The sequence below is a fragment of the Amblyomma maculatum genome, chromosome 8, assembly GCF_055883805.1.
Source record: "Amblyomma maculatum isolate TAMU_Amacu chromosome 8, ASM5588380v1, whole genome shotgun sequence".
Lineage (NCBI taxonomy): Eukaryota > Metazoa > Arthropoda > Arachnida > Ixodida > Ixodidae > Amblyomma > Amblyomma maculatum.
The window spans coordinates 5762260-5781847 of NC_139351.1; the positions used below are offsets into that span (position 1 = coordinate 5762260).

The window sequence follows — 19588 nt, forward strand, 5'->3', positions numbered from 1 at the left end:
ATATGCGAACTTGCTTGTGAACTGAGGCTTCCCCTCAAACCTTGTTCAGTGCTCTTTCATACATATGTATTGAAGAGCTATGAAAGCTAACGTGGAATATGTCATCCGGTTCTCTTCAGTTTTGTTTGACTGTATGTGTGTGTTGCGCTTGCTTGCATGTGCTGCAGTGCAGTGTAACGAAATTAGTTTTTACAGTAACTTTTCCTTACTTGTCGAAAGTATCGAGGGTCACATCCTGCTAAAAGAGCTGTCACAAAATTATACCGCTCCACTGAATTTACCCCCTGGAATTTAGATAAAACGGATTTCCTAAAGAACGGTGTCAAGTTCGCAGCTCTGTCCGTGGGCAGAGCGAGCGGACGAAAAGACTGACGTATGGTGTTTGTGTACGTGTGACCTGCCATGGCGTCCTTCCTCTGAATGATTTAAACTAGTGAAAAAGTATGCGCCACTCGGACGAAAAACGATGGCAGCAAAACGTCGAATTCGAAACGAACCCCGATCTTCCCGCTGCCATCCCGAGCCATACCAGCGAGAATGCCTTCCGCGGGAATTTGAAGGCCAGCTGCGGTAGGTGACGGTGAAAAAAATGGCTGGGAAAGAAGGAATCGGGAACGCCCAGGAGAGGAGCTGGGAGCAGAGGCTACGAACAACGCGGCCAGAGGAGGCTAAACTCGAGTGCAGTGAGTCCGCACTCTGTCCGCAATTGTGTAAACGAATCCCTTGTAATATGGAGCTGCCAAGTGTGGTCAGGCTTCGTCGGGGAATGCTAGAGTGGCGGAGCAAGCGACCTCCCTGATTAATGGGTTCTTAACGTGAGCTCAAAGTTTCATGCTAACACATATGTGAAGGCGTCTCGACCGTATGTATGTATGTATGTATGTATGTATGTATGTACGTATGTATGTATGTATGTATGTATGTATGTATGTATGTATGTATGTATGTATGTATGTATGTATGTATGTATGTATGTATGTATGTATGTATGTATGTATGTATGTATGTATGTATGTATGTATGTATGTATGTATGTATGTATGTATGTATGTATGTATGTATGTATGTATGTATTTATGTATGTATGTATGTATGTATGTATGTATGTATGTATGTATGTATGTATGCATGGATGGATGGATGGATGGATGGATGGATGGATGGATGGATGGATGGATGGATGGATGGATGGATGGATGGATTATAAGAGCTCCCCCTTAGAAACGGAGTGGTGGCAGTTTGCACCATGCTCGGCTTTTGTTTTTATTTATTTTATTTATTTATAGATACTGCGATCCCTTACAGATCATAGCAGGGTGGGGAAAAAACCCCCGAAATACAAGCATATAAACACAACTCAAATTCATAAAATTCATATAATTTGCAGGTACTTTTCAAACATCCCTACACTATACTGAGTAACCGTCTCGATGTTAAGTTTGTTCCACTCAGTAATGGTCCTCGGAAAAAAAGGATATTTAAAGCAGATATTTCGCACGTCAAGGGAGTTATTGTCAGTGCGTGCCTTTGTCTCGTGTTATAACCTGAGGAGTAAGCAAAGCTAATTAGAGGTATTAATATTATAGTGACCGTTTATGAGCTGAAATAAAAACTTTATACGGCAGACACGATTGTGCTCCCTGAATGGGGGTAATCCGCTGTGTTTCACGAGCTCACTGACAGATCACGGCCGTATGAGTTCTGTATTCGCTCTAGTTTATGAATGTTGGTTAATGTGAAAGGGTCCCAGATAATTACGGCATATTCTAAGAGCGGCCGGATGAGGAAATTGTATGCTAATAGACGAACACTAAAGGAGACAGACTTCATCATCATCATCATCATCATCATCATCATCATCCTGACTAGACCCACTGCAGGGCAAAGGCCTCTCCCATATTTCTCCACTTGACCTTGTTCTGTGCTAGCTGCATCCACTTGACCCCTGCGAACTTGTTAACCTCATCCGCCCACCTAACGTTCTGCCGCCCCCTGCTACGCTTTCCTTCCCTTGGAATCCAGTTTATTATGCTAAGCGACCATCGGTTATCCTCTCTTCACACTACATGTCCTGCCCGTGCCCATTTCTTCTTCTTTATTTCCACTAGAATGTCGGTAGCTTGAGTTGTTTCTCTGACCCACTCTGCACGCTTCCTATCTCTTAATGTTACCCCTAACAGTTTTCGTTTCATAGCCCTCTGGGTTGTCCTCAACTTAAGTAGAACTCTCTTGGTTAGCCTCCACGTTTCAGCCCCATAGGTGAGTACAGGTAATACGCAACTGTTGTATACTTTCCTCTTGAGCGATACCGGTAAGCTGCTAGTCATAATCTGCGAGTGCTTGCCAAATGCTCTCCATCCCAATCTTATTCTTCTTGTTATTTCTTTTTCATGGTCCGGATCTATGGTTACTACCTGTCCTAAGTAGGCATATTCGCCTACTACTTCCACTGCTTCGCTACCTAACGTAAACTGCTGTTCCTTCCCGTGGCTGTTGAACATTACCTTAGTCTTCTGCATATTGATTTTCAAGCCTACCTTTCTACATTTCCTGTCTAGGTCATCAATCATTATTTGCAGTTCATCCCCCGAGTTGCTTAGCAAGGCAATGTCATCAGCAAATCGCAATAGTACTGGGGAGATTGTGTCTCCTTGCCTAACACCTTTCTTTATGGGAATTTTGTTACTTTCTGTATACAGAACTATGGTTGCTGTGCAGCCACTATATATATCTTCCAGCACTTTCACGTACGGCTCGTCTACCCCCTGATTTCGCAATGCCTGCATCACCGCCGAGGTTTCAACTGAGTCAAATGCTTTTTCGTAATCAATGATTGCTATGTATAAGGGCTGGTTATATTCCGAGCATTTTGCTATCACCTGGTTGATGATATGGATATGATTGATAGTAGAATACTGTTTCCGAAAACCTGCTTGATGCTTTGCTTGATTGCAATCTAAGGTTGTCCTGATTCTATTAGCGATTACCTTAGTAAATACCTTGTACGTAACGGACAGTAAGCTGATTAGTTTGTAATTTTTAAGGTCCTTAGAGTCCCCTTTCTTATGAATGAGGATAATGTTTGCATTCTTCCGTGGTTCCGGTACCGTCGATGACACCATGCACTGTTTATACAGGGTGGCCAGTTTTTCTAGCACGATATCCCCCCCGTCCTTCAGCAAATCTGTAGTTATCTGATCTTCTCCAGCTGAATTTCCCCTTTTCATAATTTCTAATGCTTTCTTGACCTCGTCCTTCGTGACTGGTGGAACGTCTGACTGCTTTTCCCTACCGCCAATCTCATTACGGTCCTGACTACTTTGGCTACTGTAGAGATCTGTATAGAACTCCTCGGTTACTTTGACTATCTTGTCCATATTCGTGATGACGTTGCCCGCCTTGTCCCTTATCGCATACATCTGGTTTTTGCCTATGCCCAGTTCCTTCTTCACCGCTTTAAGGCTTCCCCCGTGCTTTACAGCATGCTCAACTACCTCTATGTTATACTTCCTTATATCGGCCACCTTGTGCTTATTGATTAGATTTGATATATCGGCCAATTCGATCTGGTCTGTTTGATGGGAAGCTTTCATACTCTGTCGTTTCTTAATTAAATCTTTCGTCTCCTTAGACAGCTTACCGGTATCCTCTCTAACTAACCTACCGCCTACTTCTACAAGGCGCACTCAGTAATGATATCTCTGAAATTATTGTTCATTGCTTCTAGGGTAATGTCGCCATCCTCGGTTAGAGCTTAATATCTATTCTGTAGCGAGATCCTGAATTCTTCTGCCCTCCACCTAACCGCTAATTCGTTGATGGGTTTCTTTCTTACTAATCTGTTGCGTTTCTTCTTCAGACTTAGGCTAATTCGGGACCACACCATCCTGTGCTCACTGCAGCGCACTTTGGCGATTACCTCTACATCTTGCATAATGGCGGGGGTTGAACACATTAAGTCAATTTCATTTTTAGTCTCCCTGTTAGGACCTTTCCATGTCAGACTTCAGTGAACGCCTAAAAAAAAAAAGAAAAAGGGTTTGCGCATGGAATTTGCTACAATAGTATCTATGTGTTTTTTCCAGAAAAGGTTGTTAGGAATCCGTAGGCCCCAATATTTATACTCTGTTACCTCCATTAATGACATGTTGCTGGTACCGTACACAAAGTGAAGAGGCCTTTTCTTGTGTTTAATTTTAATAAAAGCTGTCTTTTTTTTTTCAAAAGTAACACACATCTGCCATCCATTACACCACGCAATCACTTTCGCGAATTCATTATTTAGACACGCTCGGTCATCAACGGAACGCCTCTTTGTACAAATTACAATCATCCGCGTAATGCTTCACACTGTCTGAAAGACCTGTAACAATGTCATTAATAAATAATATAAATATCCAATAATACCTTGAAATCTGTTATCAACTCATCAAATATTTCGTCATTTCAATTACCAAATATTTATTCGTAGCCTTTTTTCATCTTTCTGCTTTTCAGCCACCAATATTACTATGGGTTTTCGCTAACTTACACCGCAGGTTCATTCAGCCGCCTAGTGGCGTCTATAAACCTAGATGGCTTCAGGGAAAGCGAGTGCGGCTGCATCGACAACCGGATGGATACCATTACGATCGAGTAAAAGGTTTTTCATTCTTTTTACTTATTGACACATTGCCTATGTGTCAACGTTTTGGTTGATATTTTTTTCTATTTTAGCGTCGTGTTCTAAGGCACCAGTTTAGGTTAAAAATTATGGCACTAGCTATTCAGTTATCAAAGAGACATTCTGACATTCGCTCCTGATCTGCCTTTTCCAGATACGATATGCTTGTACACTGTGCTTTTACATAGAATTGCCTTCGTCCCGAAGCGCCCTTGCGCCGCTGCGGATGGCACACAATAGAGCGCCAACATAATCTGCGCGCGCACTCCGCCGTGGCGACTGGCCAGTATCAACACCTTAATATATCCTTAAACCGCGATCAAAGGTCCCATTTTAGAATTTCTTGAATATATGTCTGCATATTATATGCAGTTAAGATGCCTATACTGCTGTTTGGGGATTTTGATACTGCTCTCTTGTTTTTTTATCCTAATAGGCAAAACATGCCTGAGATCTGTATGTAATTCGATGGCAAAAATGTATTCTGCCAGACAGTACGAGCAGATTGGCATATTTCACGGGACTCATGTTTTACAAGCAACGCCGTGCAACAAGACAACCAATAGCTGATACTAGCGGCCACTTACAGATTTTCATATCTTTTAAACCATACATCACACCATGCCGTCACATATGCACACATTAGATGCAATTGCTGAAGACGCCATCGCAATATTTAGCAGCTTAGACGCAGCGACAACTTGGATTGATTTCGTTCGACTTCATGTCCATGCTGCAGCGTTCGTCCTTTTGTTAGAATAATTGCTGGCCCACACAATCAAGATTCCCCTAATGTTGCATTTCAAAAGAATTAAAAAAAGGCTAGAAAAACACGGATCAGCCTCGCCGCGGTGGCCCAGCTGTCAGGGCTCTCGACTGCTGTGCCCAGTGATGCGGAATGGTATCCCGGTCGCGGTAGCCGCTTTTCGATGGAGCCGAGAAGCAAGGTGTCCATGTGTTGTGCGTTGTCAGGGCACTTATGGGGTCGACATTTCCGGAGCCTTCCACTACAGTGTCTCCCATAACCTGAGTTGCTTTGGGACGTTAAATACCGAAACAAACAAAACTAAAAATAAGGACCGGTCTCATCATTAGGAAAATAATCAAAGAAGCATGACATACTTTTCGCGTCTTTTGTCAAAACGAGAAATATGAACTTTTTGAATGATTTAACACAAATTCGTAACATATTAGCTACTGGTAGGTGGGACTATGTATTTCTAGCATACACCTGCCGATATCTGCAACATCTGCTGTAAATCTGCTGTACATCTGCAACATCTACTGTAGCATATCTGCTGTACATTGTATGCGAAAATAAACTCATTGATTGATTGATTGAAGGCTAAATATGTCTAAAAGCACACTAAAGAGCTATGCCGTCCTAACTGGAATGAACCGCAATCTGTCAAGTCCTTATATATGGTGTGCCTTGCACCTTGTCTGCGAACCAGTTTAACGTGCAGTTTCTCATATGAAGAGCTTCTAGTAGCTAAGAGAAATAATGTCAACATACAACACATATGTTACAGACAGCACCCAATGCTCAATGTCCATGCGGCCAAGTACAGTTTCAAATTAGCACTCCATTATGAAAATGAGAAAATACGTTAGGTACTGATGTCATGTATGAGATGTATGCAATAAGGGACAAGGCGGGCAACGTCATCACTAATATGGAAAAGATAGTGAAAGTAGCCGAGGAGTTCTATACAGATCTCTACAGTAGCCAAAATAGTCAGGACCGTAATGAGATTGGCGGTAGGGAAAAACAGTCAGACGTTCCACCAGTGACGATGGACGAGGTCAAGAAAGCACTAGAAACTATGAAAAGGGGGAAATCAGCTGGAGAGGATCAGATAACTACGGATTTGCTGAAGGACGGGGGGGATATCGTGCTAGAAAAACTGGCCACCCTGTATACGCAGTGCCTGGTGTCATCGACGGCACCGGAACCATGGAAGAATGCAAACATTATCCTCATTCACAAGGAAGGCGACTCTAAGGACCTTAAAAATTACAGACCAATCAGCTTACTGTCTGTTACGTATAAGGTATTTACTAAGGTAATCGCTAATAGAATCAGGACAACCTTAGACTGCAATCAAGCAAAGGATCAAGCAGGGTTTCGGAAACGATACTCTACTATCGATCATATCCATACCATCAATCAGGTGATAGAAAAATGCGCGGAATATAACCAGCCCTTATACATAGCATTCATTGATTACGAAAAAGCATTTGACTCAGTTGAAACCTCTGCGGTGATGCAGGCATTGCGAAATCAGGGGGTAGACGAGCCGTACGTGAAAGTGCTGGAAGATATATATAGTGGCTGCACAGCAACCATAGTTCTGCATAAAGAAAGTAACAAAATTCCCATAAAGAAAGGTGTTAGGCAAGGAGACACAATCTCCCCAGTACTATTCACAGCTTGTTTAGAGGAAGTATTCAGAGACTTGGAATGGTAGCAGTTAGGGATAAGAGTAGATGGAGAATACCTCAGTAATCTGCGATTTGAACTGCAAATAATGATCGATGACCTAGACAGGAAAAGTAGAAAGGTAGGCTGGAAAATCAATATGCAGAAGACTAAGGTAATGTTCAACAGCCTCGGGAAGGAACAGCAGTTTACATTAGGTAGCGAAATACTGGAAGTAGTAGGCGAATATATCTACTTAGGACAGGTAGTAACCGCAGATCCGGACCTCGAAAAGGAAATAACAAGAAGAATACGATTGGGATGGAGCGCATTTGGCAAGCACTCACAGATTATGACTAGCAGCTTACCGGTATCGCTCAAGAGGAAAGTATACAACAGTTGCATCTTGCCTGTACTCACCTATGGGGCTGAAACGTGGAGGCTAACCAAGAGAGTTCTACTTAAGTTGAGGACAACCCAGAGAGCTATGGAACGAAAAATGGTAGGGGTAACATTAAGAGATAGAAAGCGTGCAGAGTGGGTCAGAGAAATAACTCAAGTTACCGACATTCTAGTAGAAATTAAGAAGAAGAAATGGACATGGGCAGGACATGTAGTGCGAAGAGAGGATAACCGATGGTCGCTGAGGGTAACAAACTGGATTCCAAGGGAAGGAAAGCGTAGCAGGGGGCGGCAGAAAGTTAGGTGGGCGGATGAGATTAAGAAGTTCGCAGGGGTCAAGTGGATGCAGCTAGCACAGAACCGGGTTAAGTGGAGAAGTATGGGAGAGGCCTTCGCCCTGCAGTGGGTATAATCAGGCTGGTGATGATGATGATGATGACTGATGTCATAAAAGATGAATATTGATCAGGAATATAATTAGACAGCCACTTCAGCACATATGTATCCCGACATTGAGTACCGGACTAATTCAAGCAAATACAAATTGCATAATACGTATTCGTCATACACCAAAGTGACGATAACAATGACCTAAATAATTACAGTCCGAATTCAGTGGTACCAACTGACTAAAATTCATCAACTAAATTTCAAATAAAATATTTGCAAACATCTGTCTTCTAAACAATATTACAGGTGCGCAGCAATGTGAATGTGGATTTAGGAAAGAAAATTAACAGGAATTTGAAAGTTTTGAAAAGACATAGCGCACAGACGACGTATATCCATTCCAAAAGATCCCTTGGTTCTATTAGGCATAACGTTTTATTGCGCTAATTATATAAGCATTGAATGAAAGAACTAACTCCTACATTGACAAAAAACGTCATGTCGCCAACAGCACAAGTATTTGGTAAAATCCAGCATAGGTAAATGTACCACGAAATACCGCTACAATCTACTATTCAGCCATTGTTATTTATGATTTGTGCGAATAATGTTGTTAGCGTTAGCTCTACATCAGAAATAGTATTGTATGCTAATGACACTACTGGAGTCCTCTACGGACAAGATCTCTAGGTGCTCTCAAGATCGAAATAAATACACGAGTAGAATATTCATATGCAGGACTCCATACTAATAAACAGAAGCTAAACACTAACAAAACAATGTACGTTACATTCCGCTCGCGTAGTAAGTGCACGAAACAACAAACGCCGGTAAATTTTGCTGTTGAGCCAGAAAACGTGACATAAAACTGATAAATTTATTCGCGTATAGGCCGTGAATAAAAGCAGTTCATGAAATAAGTACATCAGTAGGCAAATAGAAATTTCATATATATATATATATATATATATATATATATATATATATATATATATATATATATATATATATATATATATATATATATATATATTGCTCCATTTTGCACTGTTTGCCTCTTCGCTTGCGTTTTTATGGTCACAGCCCAAAGCCCCTCACAGGATGTCATGCTTTACTTGCACTGATCGTTTTCATGTTTTCCAGTTTCTCACGATCATATTGCTTCCCGCCGTAACATGCACTGATAATTACAACTTATCCAATAACCTTGCCCACGATTCTTTTGTTATCAACACTGTTACGAACAGTTAACTTTAACTGCTTCTTCTTGACCCCATAGCATTGAGCAGAAAATCGAGTTTTGTCACCATGCCGCGATTTGAGTGACTGTTTACTTTTTTTGTGTGTGTGTGTGTACCGCGCTAAATCAGTTATATTTCACTGTAAAATTCTACTGACGTGTTATCTGCTACTGTCGCCTACCAATGAGAATGATTTCAGTTGATCAATCCCCCCCCCCTCCTGAATATTGCAGGATTAAGTGTGACATGCACTCCACCCATTATAACCTCGCGATATTTTGTTTTGTGCCCTGATAGTGACAACAATCTTTTAAGCGATACATCTTCTTTTCTTTGTGCAACATATTAAGATGCATGACCTTAGAGCAACACGTGTCATCCGGTCTATATACCTTGCACCGCCATTACATCACGCGTGTGAAATCTTGTTTTTGATATTTTGGTGTTTATTTGTTGACAGTGGCTGGTCACGTGTTCTTCGATTGTGCATGTATATAAGAAATGGGAACCGGCAGCTTCTTTCTACATTCCTTGACAAAGGCCGGACGCCGGCCGAAACGTCGGATTAAAGTGTTGTTTTTTCCACCGTGTGTCACCTACTTCAAGTTTATGACCTACCGGACCCATTCGAGCTTCAACCCCCTCCCTGTATATATATATATATATATATATATATATATATATATATATATATATATATATATATATATATATATATATATATATATATATATATATATATATATATATATTGTGAGCACTGTGTGGCGCTTCTTCTTCCACACGGCTGAACGTGCTGCAGCCACCGTAGTGCTGCTTCATCTTCATCCTGCTCCCTCTTGTAGATACCCATCGTCATCGCGGAGTGTGTTTGGCTGCAGTGTGCGACCAAGGCTTCAGGTCTGCAATAAAGCCTGATTCCCCAAGTCCGACCTTCGCGTTACCTTACACGTGGTGGAGGTGCGCCTTGATTTCCCCGCTGCTTCGTCACCTGCATCCACCTGGAGCTTCGTTCTGGCCGCCGTTTGACCCCGACCACCATCGTCATGACTCAAGAGGGCCACTCCGCTACTTCGGCTTCTACCAACTCGACTCCAGCTCCCCTTGCCACTTGGACTGTCAGCAGCCGTCAGCGCGACCCGCAAATGTTCGCCGGTCTCCGAGGCGACGACGCTGATGACTGGCTCGACAGCTACGACCGGGTCAGTGCTTTCAACCGGTGGGACGATTCGCTTAAACTAATTAATGTGTCCTTTTATTTGACGGATGTGGCCAAAACGTGGTTCCTAAATCATGAATCGACGATTCCTGACTGGGCTACCTTTAAACAAAAGTTACGCCAGATTTTCTGCGCTCCTACTGTTCGCACGGAGTCCGCCAAGAAGAAGCTAGAAGCCCGACTTCAGCGGTCCAATGAGACCTATACCTCTTATATCGAAGATGTTCTAGCACTTTGTCGGCGCATAAATGACACCATGCCAGAGGCCGAGCGGGTTCGGCACGTCCTTAAAGGTATTGGGCCACTCGCCTATAACGCCCTGGCCGTGCAGAACCCTACCACAATTGACGCCATCATATCGACCTGTCAACGCCTTGACGAACTACAGTCAATACGCCTGCAGCCTGATCCCACTTCATTTGGTTTCACTGCCGAAGCTGACCTCCGTGCTCTTATTCGCGGATTAATTCGTGAAGAGCTCTCGGCTCAAGGTAATTTGTGCCGCCCTGCATCTGAGCCACATCCTTCAAGTGCCGGCCTGCGTAGCATTGTCAAAGAAGAGCTGGCCTCAATGACCTATTGCCCGCCAACATCGGTCGCTCCTACCATCTGTCAGGCGCCAACGTACGCCCAGGTCACATCCTTGCCGCCTGCAGTTGGAGCGCCTACGCCACCGGCGCCTACCACTGCTCATGTCGCTGCATTGGCACCACCTGCCGCGGCGCCGACATACTACCCTAACTGGCGCCCAGCCCGCCCTGTTTGTTATTACTGCGGGTACCGAGGCCATATTTCCCGCTTCTGTCGTCGCAGGCTCCAGAATGAACGCCGCGGCTACGAATCATTTGAAGCAGACTACCCTCCTCGCTTTTCCGGCTCTAACCACCGTTCATTCCCTGATTATCCCCGACGTTCATCACCCCCGCCAGAAAGCCCCGCTCCGCCTGCTGGTTACAGGCCTTCAAGACGCCGTTCTACTTCGCCTTTTCGCCGCTCAACCTCGCCTCTCCGTCAAGCTTCTCTGACGACCCCCCGCTTGTCGGAAAACTGACCACTGCAGTTTTAGGAGGGAAAACTGCACTCTTCGACCATCCCAAAAATCCTCCGGAACGTCCCTGGAATATTATTTTAGTGCGGGTTGAAGGTTTGTCTGTTGAGGCTTTGGTTGACACGGGCGCCGCTGTTTCTGTGATACACACTGACTTGTGCTCCCGCTTGCGAAAAGTGAAAACGCCTTATGATGGACCTGAACTCCGTGGAGCTAATGGTGCAATAATTCGGCCTTCTGCTAAGTGTACTGTGCGAGTTTTTGTTGATGGTGTCCGCCACCATGTACAATTTGCCGTGATGTCACCCTGCGCTCACCCAATTATTTTAGGCTGGGATTTTCTGTCTGCCGCATCAGCCAGCATTTCGTGTCGCGACAGGGTCATTTACATGACCGAGAGCGATCCGTCTTCTGAACCTCCCGAGCCCCGTTATCGCCTACTTGCCGCTACTGACTCAGTGTTGCCCCCTGGATGCGAACAACTTGTTGCGCTTACTGCTACTGACATTGATAACGGAGATGTGCTAATCGTGCCTTCTGATCGCCATCTGACCCGTGGAATCGCGCTACCACCAAGTCTTGTTCGGTTTGAGCATGGCACAGCGCTTGTCGCTGCTTCGAACACTTCGCCAGAGCCCATTGTGCTGACTAAAGGGACATGTTTTCCTTGTGCCCTGGACATTCACCCGGTGTCCCTCACCACCCTTACCGCCCCCTCTTCCTCACCAGCAGCTTCTTCTGATGCTTCTCTCTGTGTTCTCTTTGGCACCATCAATCCCGACCTTCCTGCGACTCACCGCCAAGCTTTGCAGGAATTACTTCGAAAACACCAAGCCTCCTTTGATGTCACTTCTCCGACCTTGGGCCGAACGTCTTCTGCACAGCACCGCATTATTACAGAAGGTACTTCTATTGTTAGCCGCCGCCCTTATCGCGTTTCCTTATCAGAACGTAAAATCATAGAAGATAATGTGAATGATATGCTCCGACGAGACATTATTCGGCCATCAGCTAGCCCCTGGTCATCTCCGGTCGTCTTGGTCAAAAAAAAGGATGGCTCCGTGCGTTTTTGCGTTGATTACCGCGCACTTAACAAAGTCACTCGCAAAGACGTTTACCCTATGCCACGAATTGACGACTCCCTCGACTGTCTTCAGGGCGCCGAATATTTCTCCACTTTGGATTTGCGTTCCGGTTACTGGCAGATACCGATGCACGAAGCCGACAAAGAAAAAACCGCATTCGCTACTCCCGATGGGCTTTACGAATTCAATGTCATGCCTTTTGGACTTTGTAATGCCCCCGCTACGTTTGAGCGCATGATTGACACTGTTCTTAGAGGACTTAAGTGGAAAACATGCTTGTGCTACCTGGACGACATAGTTATCTTCTCTGCGACTTTTTCTGATCATTTATGCCGCCTTGATCAAGTATTAACGTGCCTAGCATCCGCCGGTCTCCAGCTGAACACAAAAAAGTGTAATTTCGCCAAGAAAGAAATCAAGATCCTGGGCCACCTCGTCAGCCGCGATGGCATTCGACCCGACCCTGACAAGCTTGCTGCAGTTTTGAACTTTGCACGCCCTCAACGGACTAAGGAACTACGCAGTTTCCTTGGCCTGTCTTCGTACTTTCGCCGTTTCATTCGCAATTTCGCTACCATTGCTGCACCGCTCCACCGCCTCCTTACCGACAGTACTACTTTCAATTGGTCCGAAGAATGCGAAAAAGCTTTCCAAACCCTAAAGAATGCCCTCACTTCGGACCCTGTTCTCGCTCACTTCGACGACACTGCTGCTACCATTCTCCACACCGATGCCAGCGGCCTCGGTATCGGCGCCGTACTTCTGCAACGTGACACCGCTTCTCGGGAAAAAGTAATTGCGTTTGCCAGTCGAACTCTAACACCAGCGGAACGCAACTACACTATCACAGAGCAAGAGTGCCTCGCCGTCGTTTGGGCAGTTCAGAAATTCCGCCCCTACCTCTACGGCCGCCATTTCACGATCGTTACCGATCACCACGCTCTGTGCTGGTTATCAACCCTCAAAAATTTGACTGGACGCCTTGGCCGTTGGATTCTGCGTTTGCAGGAATACCACTTCGATGTCATATTCAAATCAGGTCGCAAACATCGAGATGCCGATGCTCTTTCCCGCTGCCCGCTCCCAGAATCACCACCTAGTGCTTCTTCGCGCCTTCCTGCGTGCACCCTCGGCGTCGCAATGTCGTCCAGAGCTCCAAACATCCCCTGTGCTACTCCTGCCGCTGCTCCAGATCGGTACGCCATTATTTCACACCAGCAAGCCGATCCCTACTGTCTTTCCCTAATCAACCTCCTCACCGGTGCTTCTCACCCTCCTACCGCTAGGATGCGCAGACAACTCCAAAATTTCAAACTTGACAACGGCGTGCTGTCCCGTTATATTTATTGCTCTGAAGGCACCCGTTGGGTCCCCGTTATTCCGAAAGCGCTTCGCACCCGTATCCTGGCGGCTTTCCACGATGATGCTACAGCCGGTCACTTAGGCTTTCATAAAACTTACCACCGCGTGAAAACCCGTTTCTTCTGGCCAGGCCTCGCCTCAAGTGTGGCAAAATACGTCGCCTCTTGTCTGCCATGTCAGAGCCGCAAACGGCCAACTTCTCCTCCTGCTGGCCTACTACAGCCGCTACCTTGCCCAGCTACTCCTTTTGCCGTTGTTGGCATAGACTTATACGGGCCACTTCCATTGTCCGCACGAGGTAATCGCTGGATCGTCACCGCCGTCGACCACCTAACACGCTACGCTGAGACCGCTGCCCTGCCTAATGGCTCAGCACATGAGGTCGCGACCTTCTTTTTGGAATCGCTCGTACTGCGTCATGGGGCCCCTCAAGTGCTTCTCAGCGATCGTGGTCGGACATTTCTGTCGACGATTGTAGCCGAAGTTATTGAGGCCTCAACCACACATCACAAATTGACCTCCAGCTATCACCCGCAGACCAATGGGTTGACTGAGCGGTTCCACCGCACGCTTTCTGACATGTTGTCTATGTACGTCGACCAGGACCACCGAAACTGGGACGTAATACTTCCTTTTGTTACGTTCGCCTACAATACGGCTGTACAGCGGACCACAGGTTACACCCCGTTTTTCCTCGTTTACGGCCGTTCTCCTGCTACCTTTCTTGACGCCTCTTTCCTTTCTACACATGCCAGTTCCTCGCCCTCTCTTCCTGACCAGTTCCTTTCCCGAGTGGCCAAATCTCGCCGGCTTGCTCGCGTCAACACGGAAGCCAGCCAGGAAGACCGCAAATGCCGTTATGATGCAACCCATCGCCAAGTTTCGTTCCGTCCCGGCGACGAGGTGTTACTTTGGACCCCATTACGCACTCCTGGTCTTTCTGACAAGTTACAGCACCGTTACATTGGTCCTTACACAGTTCTTGCAAAAACCTCCCCGGTCAACTATCGCGTCTCTCCTCTTCACCCTCCTCCGGACAGTCGTTACCGTGGCACTGAAGTTGTCCACGTTTCACGTATGAAACCTTTTATTCGGCGCAATCCTGCGGACTAACTGCGGCCAGGCTGGCCGCTTCAACTGCGCGGGCGAAATAGTGTGAGCACTGTGTGGCGCTTCTTCTTCCACACGGCTGAACGTGCTGCAGCCACCGTAGTGCTGCTTCATCTTCATCCTGCTCCCTCTTGTAGATACCCATCGTCATCGCGGAGTGTGTTTGGCTGCAGTGTGCGACCAAGGCTTCAGGTCTGCAATAAAGCCTGATTCCCCAAGTCCGACTTTCGCGTTACCTTACAATATATATACCCATTTGAAAAGAACAACAGAAAATGTTTAGTTGTTACGATAGAATTTCTGTGCGGGTTTTGACCGGACGCCTGTTGTGACAACAGGACGTCCTATAGTAACATCAGAAATTTCTGTAGTTACAACAGAAAAGTGCTACAGAACTACAGACAACAAAAATATACTACAGAAAAACTACAGAGATAACTACAGAGCTACAGAGAAATCTGACGTTTACGACAAAACTACGGAGTATATATATATATATATATATATATATATATATATATTTATATGCGTATTTCCAAAACTGGATGGAATACCCGTCTTTTCCGCTGGCCGGAGAGATAATCTGGGAAGTGCCCGAGAACTAAACGGAGTTGGCGCCTCAGCTGCAACTGAAAAAATCTCTCCCCCCCCCCCCTCCCCCCAAAAAAATACATTCACCTCGTGGAGTTATCCGAATTCAATAAAAACAGTTTCAACAAGCATGTTTCATTAAAAATAAAGTATTCCTTATAAACACCATCATCCCTGCCGGGATTCGAACCCGGGACCTTTGGATTAGAAGTCCAACGCGCTATCCACTGCGCCACAGGGACTGCACGTGCTCATTCCACGGGTAAAGTTCTCGGCAGTCGAACAGACCGCAGAATGCATGCCAAAATCGCTTTTTATAACTGGAGAATACATTGTTGTTTAAAAAGCGTGCAAAAGTGACAAATTGCGTTATCGACTACTAATTTAAGGAAAATTTATTGCGCTAAAAAAAGATAAAAGTAGAGCCGCTGTAAACTTCAACAAAGCGACGCGCTAAAAACCACAAAGGACGATGAGGGGACAGGACAATAGCGCTACTTTCAGCAAATGCTTATGGCGGTTCCGGGGAATATATATATATATACACTGCAGTATCACAATGGGAAAGAAGGAACGACATGTACACCTGCCGCCTAAGCTAAGAAATCCAGCTCTGTTTTTGATAGAGCCACCGACGGTTTGCTTACGCATTCTCCATTCTTCATGTACGAACTAGCTCGCCAGAATGCTCTGTCAAATTTTTAGAGCTTTGCGAGGAGCCTATAACCTACAAAAATATTTACCAAGGGCTCCGGCGACCACTTGCAACCGAATTAGGAGACACACGCCGCACGCGAATCTCCCATTTGACGTCACTAGAGCATGCTGGGCGTGCCCTCTCATGGTGGGACGCTACACTGGTTGAAATGTCCGCACACACGCACACACACACACACGCACGCACACACACACACACACACACACACGCACGCACGCACACACACACACACACACACACACACACACACACACACACACACACACACACACACACACACACACACACACACACACACACACACACACACACACACACACACACACACACACACACACACACACACACACACACACACACACACACACACACACACACACACACACACACACACACACACACACACACACACACACACACTTATGTGATTAGACCATGACAGAGAAATTATGGAGTTTTTGATCTATATATTCAACACTGTCTCCTCTGGTTTAAACGAAACACCGGAAAATTGAACTGCCCACAGTTATATTTTACAGATCCTAAATTTAGCCATGATGGTGTTATTTCATTCGCTGTTCTCTACCGCTAGCGGCCTTCGCACGTTGGCAGCAGGCTGCATTTGATATTTAATTATTGTTGTTAATAACCGTTTTGAGATCTCGGGTAATGCACTCGAGGGGTCCACCTGGTTGAAACGATACGACAGCCTTGCTCTTTGCACGCCGTTGCCGCCCCGTCTTCTGTAAACGATGAATTGATTCATGTTTTTGTGCATTTCCTACCAGTCATTTGTGGATCATCACCACGTGACTGACAGTGCGTACGCATGTTTATCTATCAGCACTGTGTTATGTAAGTGACAACGCATGATATTACGCAACACATGCCGCTTACTACTCTGCAGATACCGTGTATCATCTCGCGGTCACGCGTGCGCCCGTATCGCCCTCTTTGCTATTCTATTTGTTTTCTTGTTCGTTCAGTTTTATATTCCGTTCTTCCGAATAGATTCAGACCGGTCCCACGGGCGCAACATTAATAAAGTTTCAAACGCGGTCTTTGCTTTTACGTGTACTTGCCGGGCTACATTGACCTATTCTCCCGTATATATATATATATATATATATATATATATATATATATATATATATATATATATATATATAATATATATAATGTAACATTCATGTAGAGGCGAGAGGTGCGGGGATTGATCCAGCACCAAATGTAAGATGTAGAGATATGTAAAAAAACAAAACAAAGATAGAGAGAAGACACTCATCGCATGCACATGCCATTAACGTCGAGAAACGTGATTTTGTTATACGACAGACTAATCGATGGAGTACTTACGCACACAGCTGCTTTCTTGCGAATCACGTGTGCCTCGATTATTTCACGCGTGTATTTATCTTTGCTCTTTGCCTCCACACTGAACTCGCTGAACAATGGCTTGCAAGTTTTACTAGGGCAGCCATGACATTCTTCCGAAAGGTTACCATTCCTTGGTTGGGCCACATTACGCTTACGTTCTGTAAGTCTTTCATTTAAACACCTGCCAGTTTGCCCTATGTATACTCGACCACAAGCTAAAGGAATACGGTACACCACTCCTTGTACACACTCCACAAACTTATTTCTATGCTTTCTGATGCATCCCTTTGGACGGCTTGGAACCGGGTTTGGGATTCTTGATAATTTTGACAGCTTTCCTTGGGCAGAGAAAACCAATCTCAGATTTGCCTTTTTTTGCGGCCCTTTTGAGTGTTTGCGAAATTCCGTGCATATACGGAATCACTGCTGTCTTTCTACATTTGGTCTTGGAATTTAGGAAAATACAGGTAATATATTGTTACAGACTAGACGGATGAAGAAGACGAGTTTAGTGTAGGAGGACGAAGACGAAGTGTGTGGGCGTTCAGGAGTCATCTGGCTCGGATGCACTTGTCTTGTGTGAGTAACGTTGGTTTAAGCAGTAACATCAATAGTATTACATTTGGTGGAGAGTGTGGTTTCGATACCCCGCCATCACCCCGCCATCACCCCGCCATTGACGCGCCCTTGGAGCCTCGTCGTAGCCGCCGCCTTGCTGGACTTCCGCCACTGTTCGGTACCATTCCGCCGCCACCTGAGTATAGCTCTGCGCTTTTCACCACTTCAAGTCAGGCGCCTTCCGGCCCTTTTCCACAATACCGGGAGCCCCAACCTTTCTCTGGCGCAGCGGAAGAAAATGTCGACTACTGGCTCCGCCAATACCAACGGGTGAGCCGTTACAACCGTTGGGACTCTGCCACTCAACTTGACAACGTTGTGTTTTTCCTGACCGACACTGTTCTTACCTGGTTTGAAAATCACGAGGACACGCTGACAACATGGGAGCGTTTTGTCACTGAACTTAAACAGTGTTTCGGTGACTCGTCAGCGCGCAAGAAACGAGCCGAGCAAACCCTCGCCCATTGTGCCCAACTACCGGCGAGACGTGTACTACCTACACCGAAGATGCCCTCAAATTGTGCAAGACCATCAACTCTCGTATTGTGGATGAATACAAAGTAGGACATCTTTTGAAGGGCATTGCACAGGATGTTTACAACTTTTTAATTACCAAAGATGGTATCTCGACTCTCTCTGTTGTCCTTCGCCACATCCGCACATTTGAAGCGCTGAAGACCCGTCAAATAACGCCCAAGTTTGGAAGACTGGCCAATGTGACAACTGTCGCCAGCGTTGACGAGCATGTCTCCACGGCCCTAACTTCGACTATTCGGCAGATCATTCGTGAAGAGCTACTTCGGCTCGATTTCCACGACCGGCACACATAGTGTCCTGCCGCTCATCTTTTCCGAGCGAACCTGCCTACACGCTCCAATCACAGCCCGAATACTCTTCTGTCCGAACGAATCGTCAACATTTCGCCAACCCTGTGTCTTCCAGGCATCCTGATCAGCATAACGACCTTCGCTCACGAAGACCTAGGCGACCTCTCAGGCTTGCAGATCAGCGAGACCCTGGCTATATCGCCATCCTGGCATTGAGGCCTTTCAGGACCAAACCCTTCTCCGCCCTGCTCCTGTCTTTTACCGGTGGGGCATCCATGGCCATATCTCAAGACAATGCCGCCGTCGTCCACCATCGCGGTATGACCGACCCACGTGCACAGGTACGACGAGTGATTACCTGGTTGACTCCCCTAGGTACTGGCCACCTCCTCCACAGAGCCAGTTTCAGCCCGGTGGCGTGCGCAATCACTCTCCGGCTTCCGACCGGAGTCTAAGTCTACCACCTGCGTTTCGTGCCCGCCTTTCGCCGTCCCCGCGGCGTCGCTCCCAGTCAC

At 45.8% G+C, this 19588-nt stretch overlaps 1 non-coding gene and 1 pseudogene across 1 annotated transcript; one reads left to right on the forward strand and one right to left on the reverse strand.

The window, feature by feature from the left end:
• Nucleotides 1–15702: 15702 nt before the first annotated feature.
• TRNAR-UCU (transfer RNA arginine (anticodon UCU)) lies at nt 15703–15775 on the reverse strand. The gene has a single exon. It is a non-coding gene; the product is annotated as a tRNA-Arg (tRNA).
• A 2417-nt stretch (nt 15776–18192) lies between these two features.
• On the forward strand, nt 18193–19076 carry LOC146180476 (uncharacterized; annotated as a pseudogene).
• Nucleotides 19077–19588: the final 512 nt, after the last annotated feature.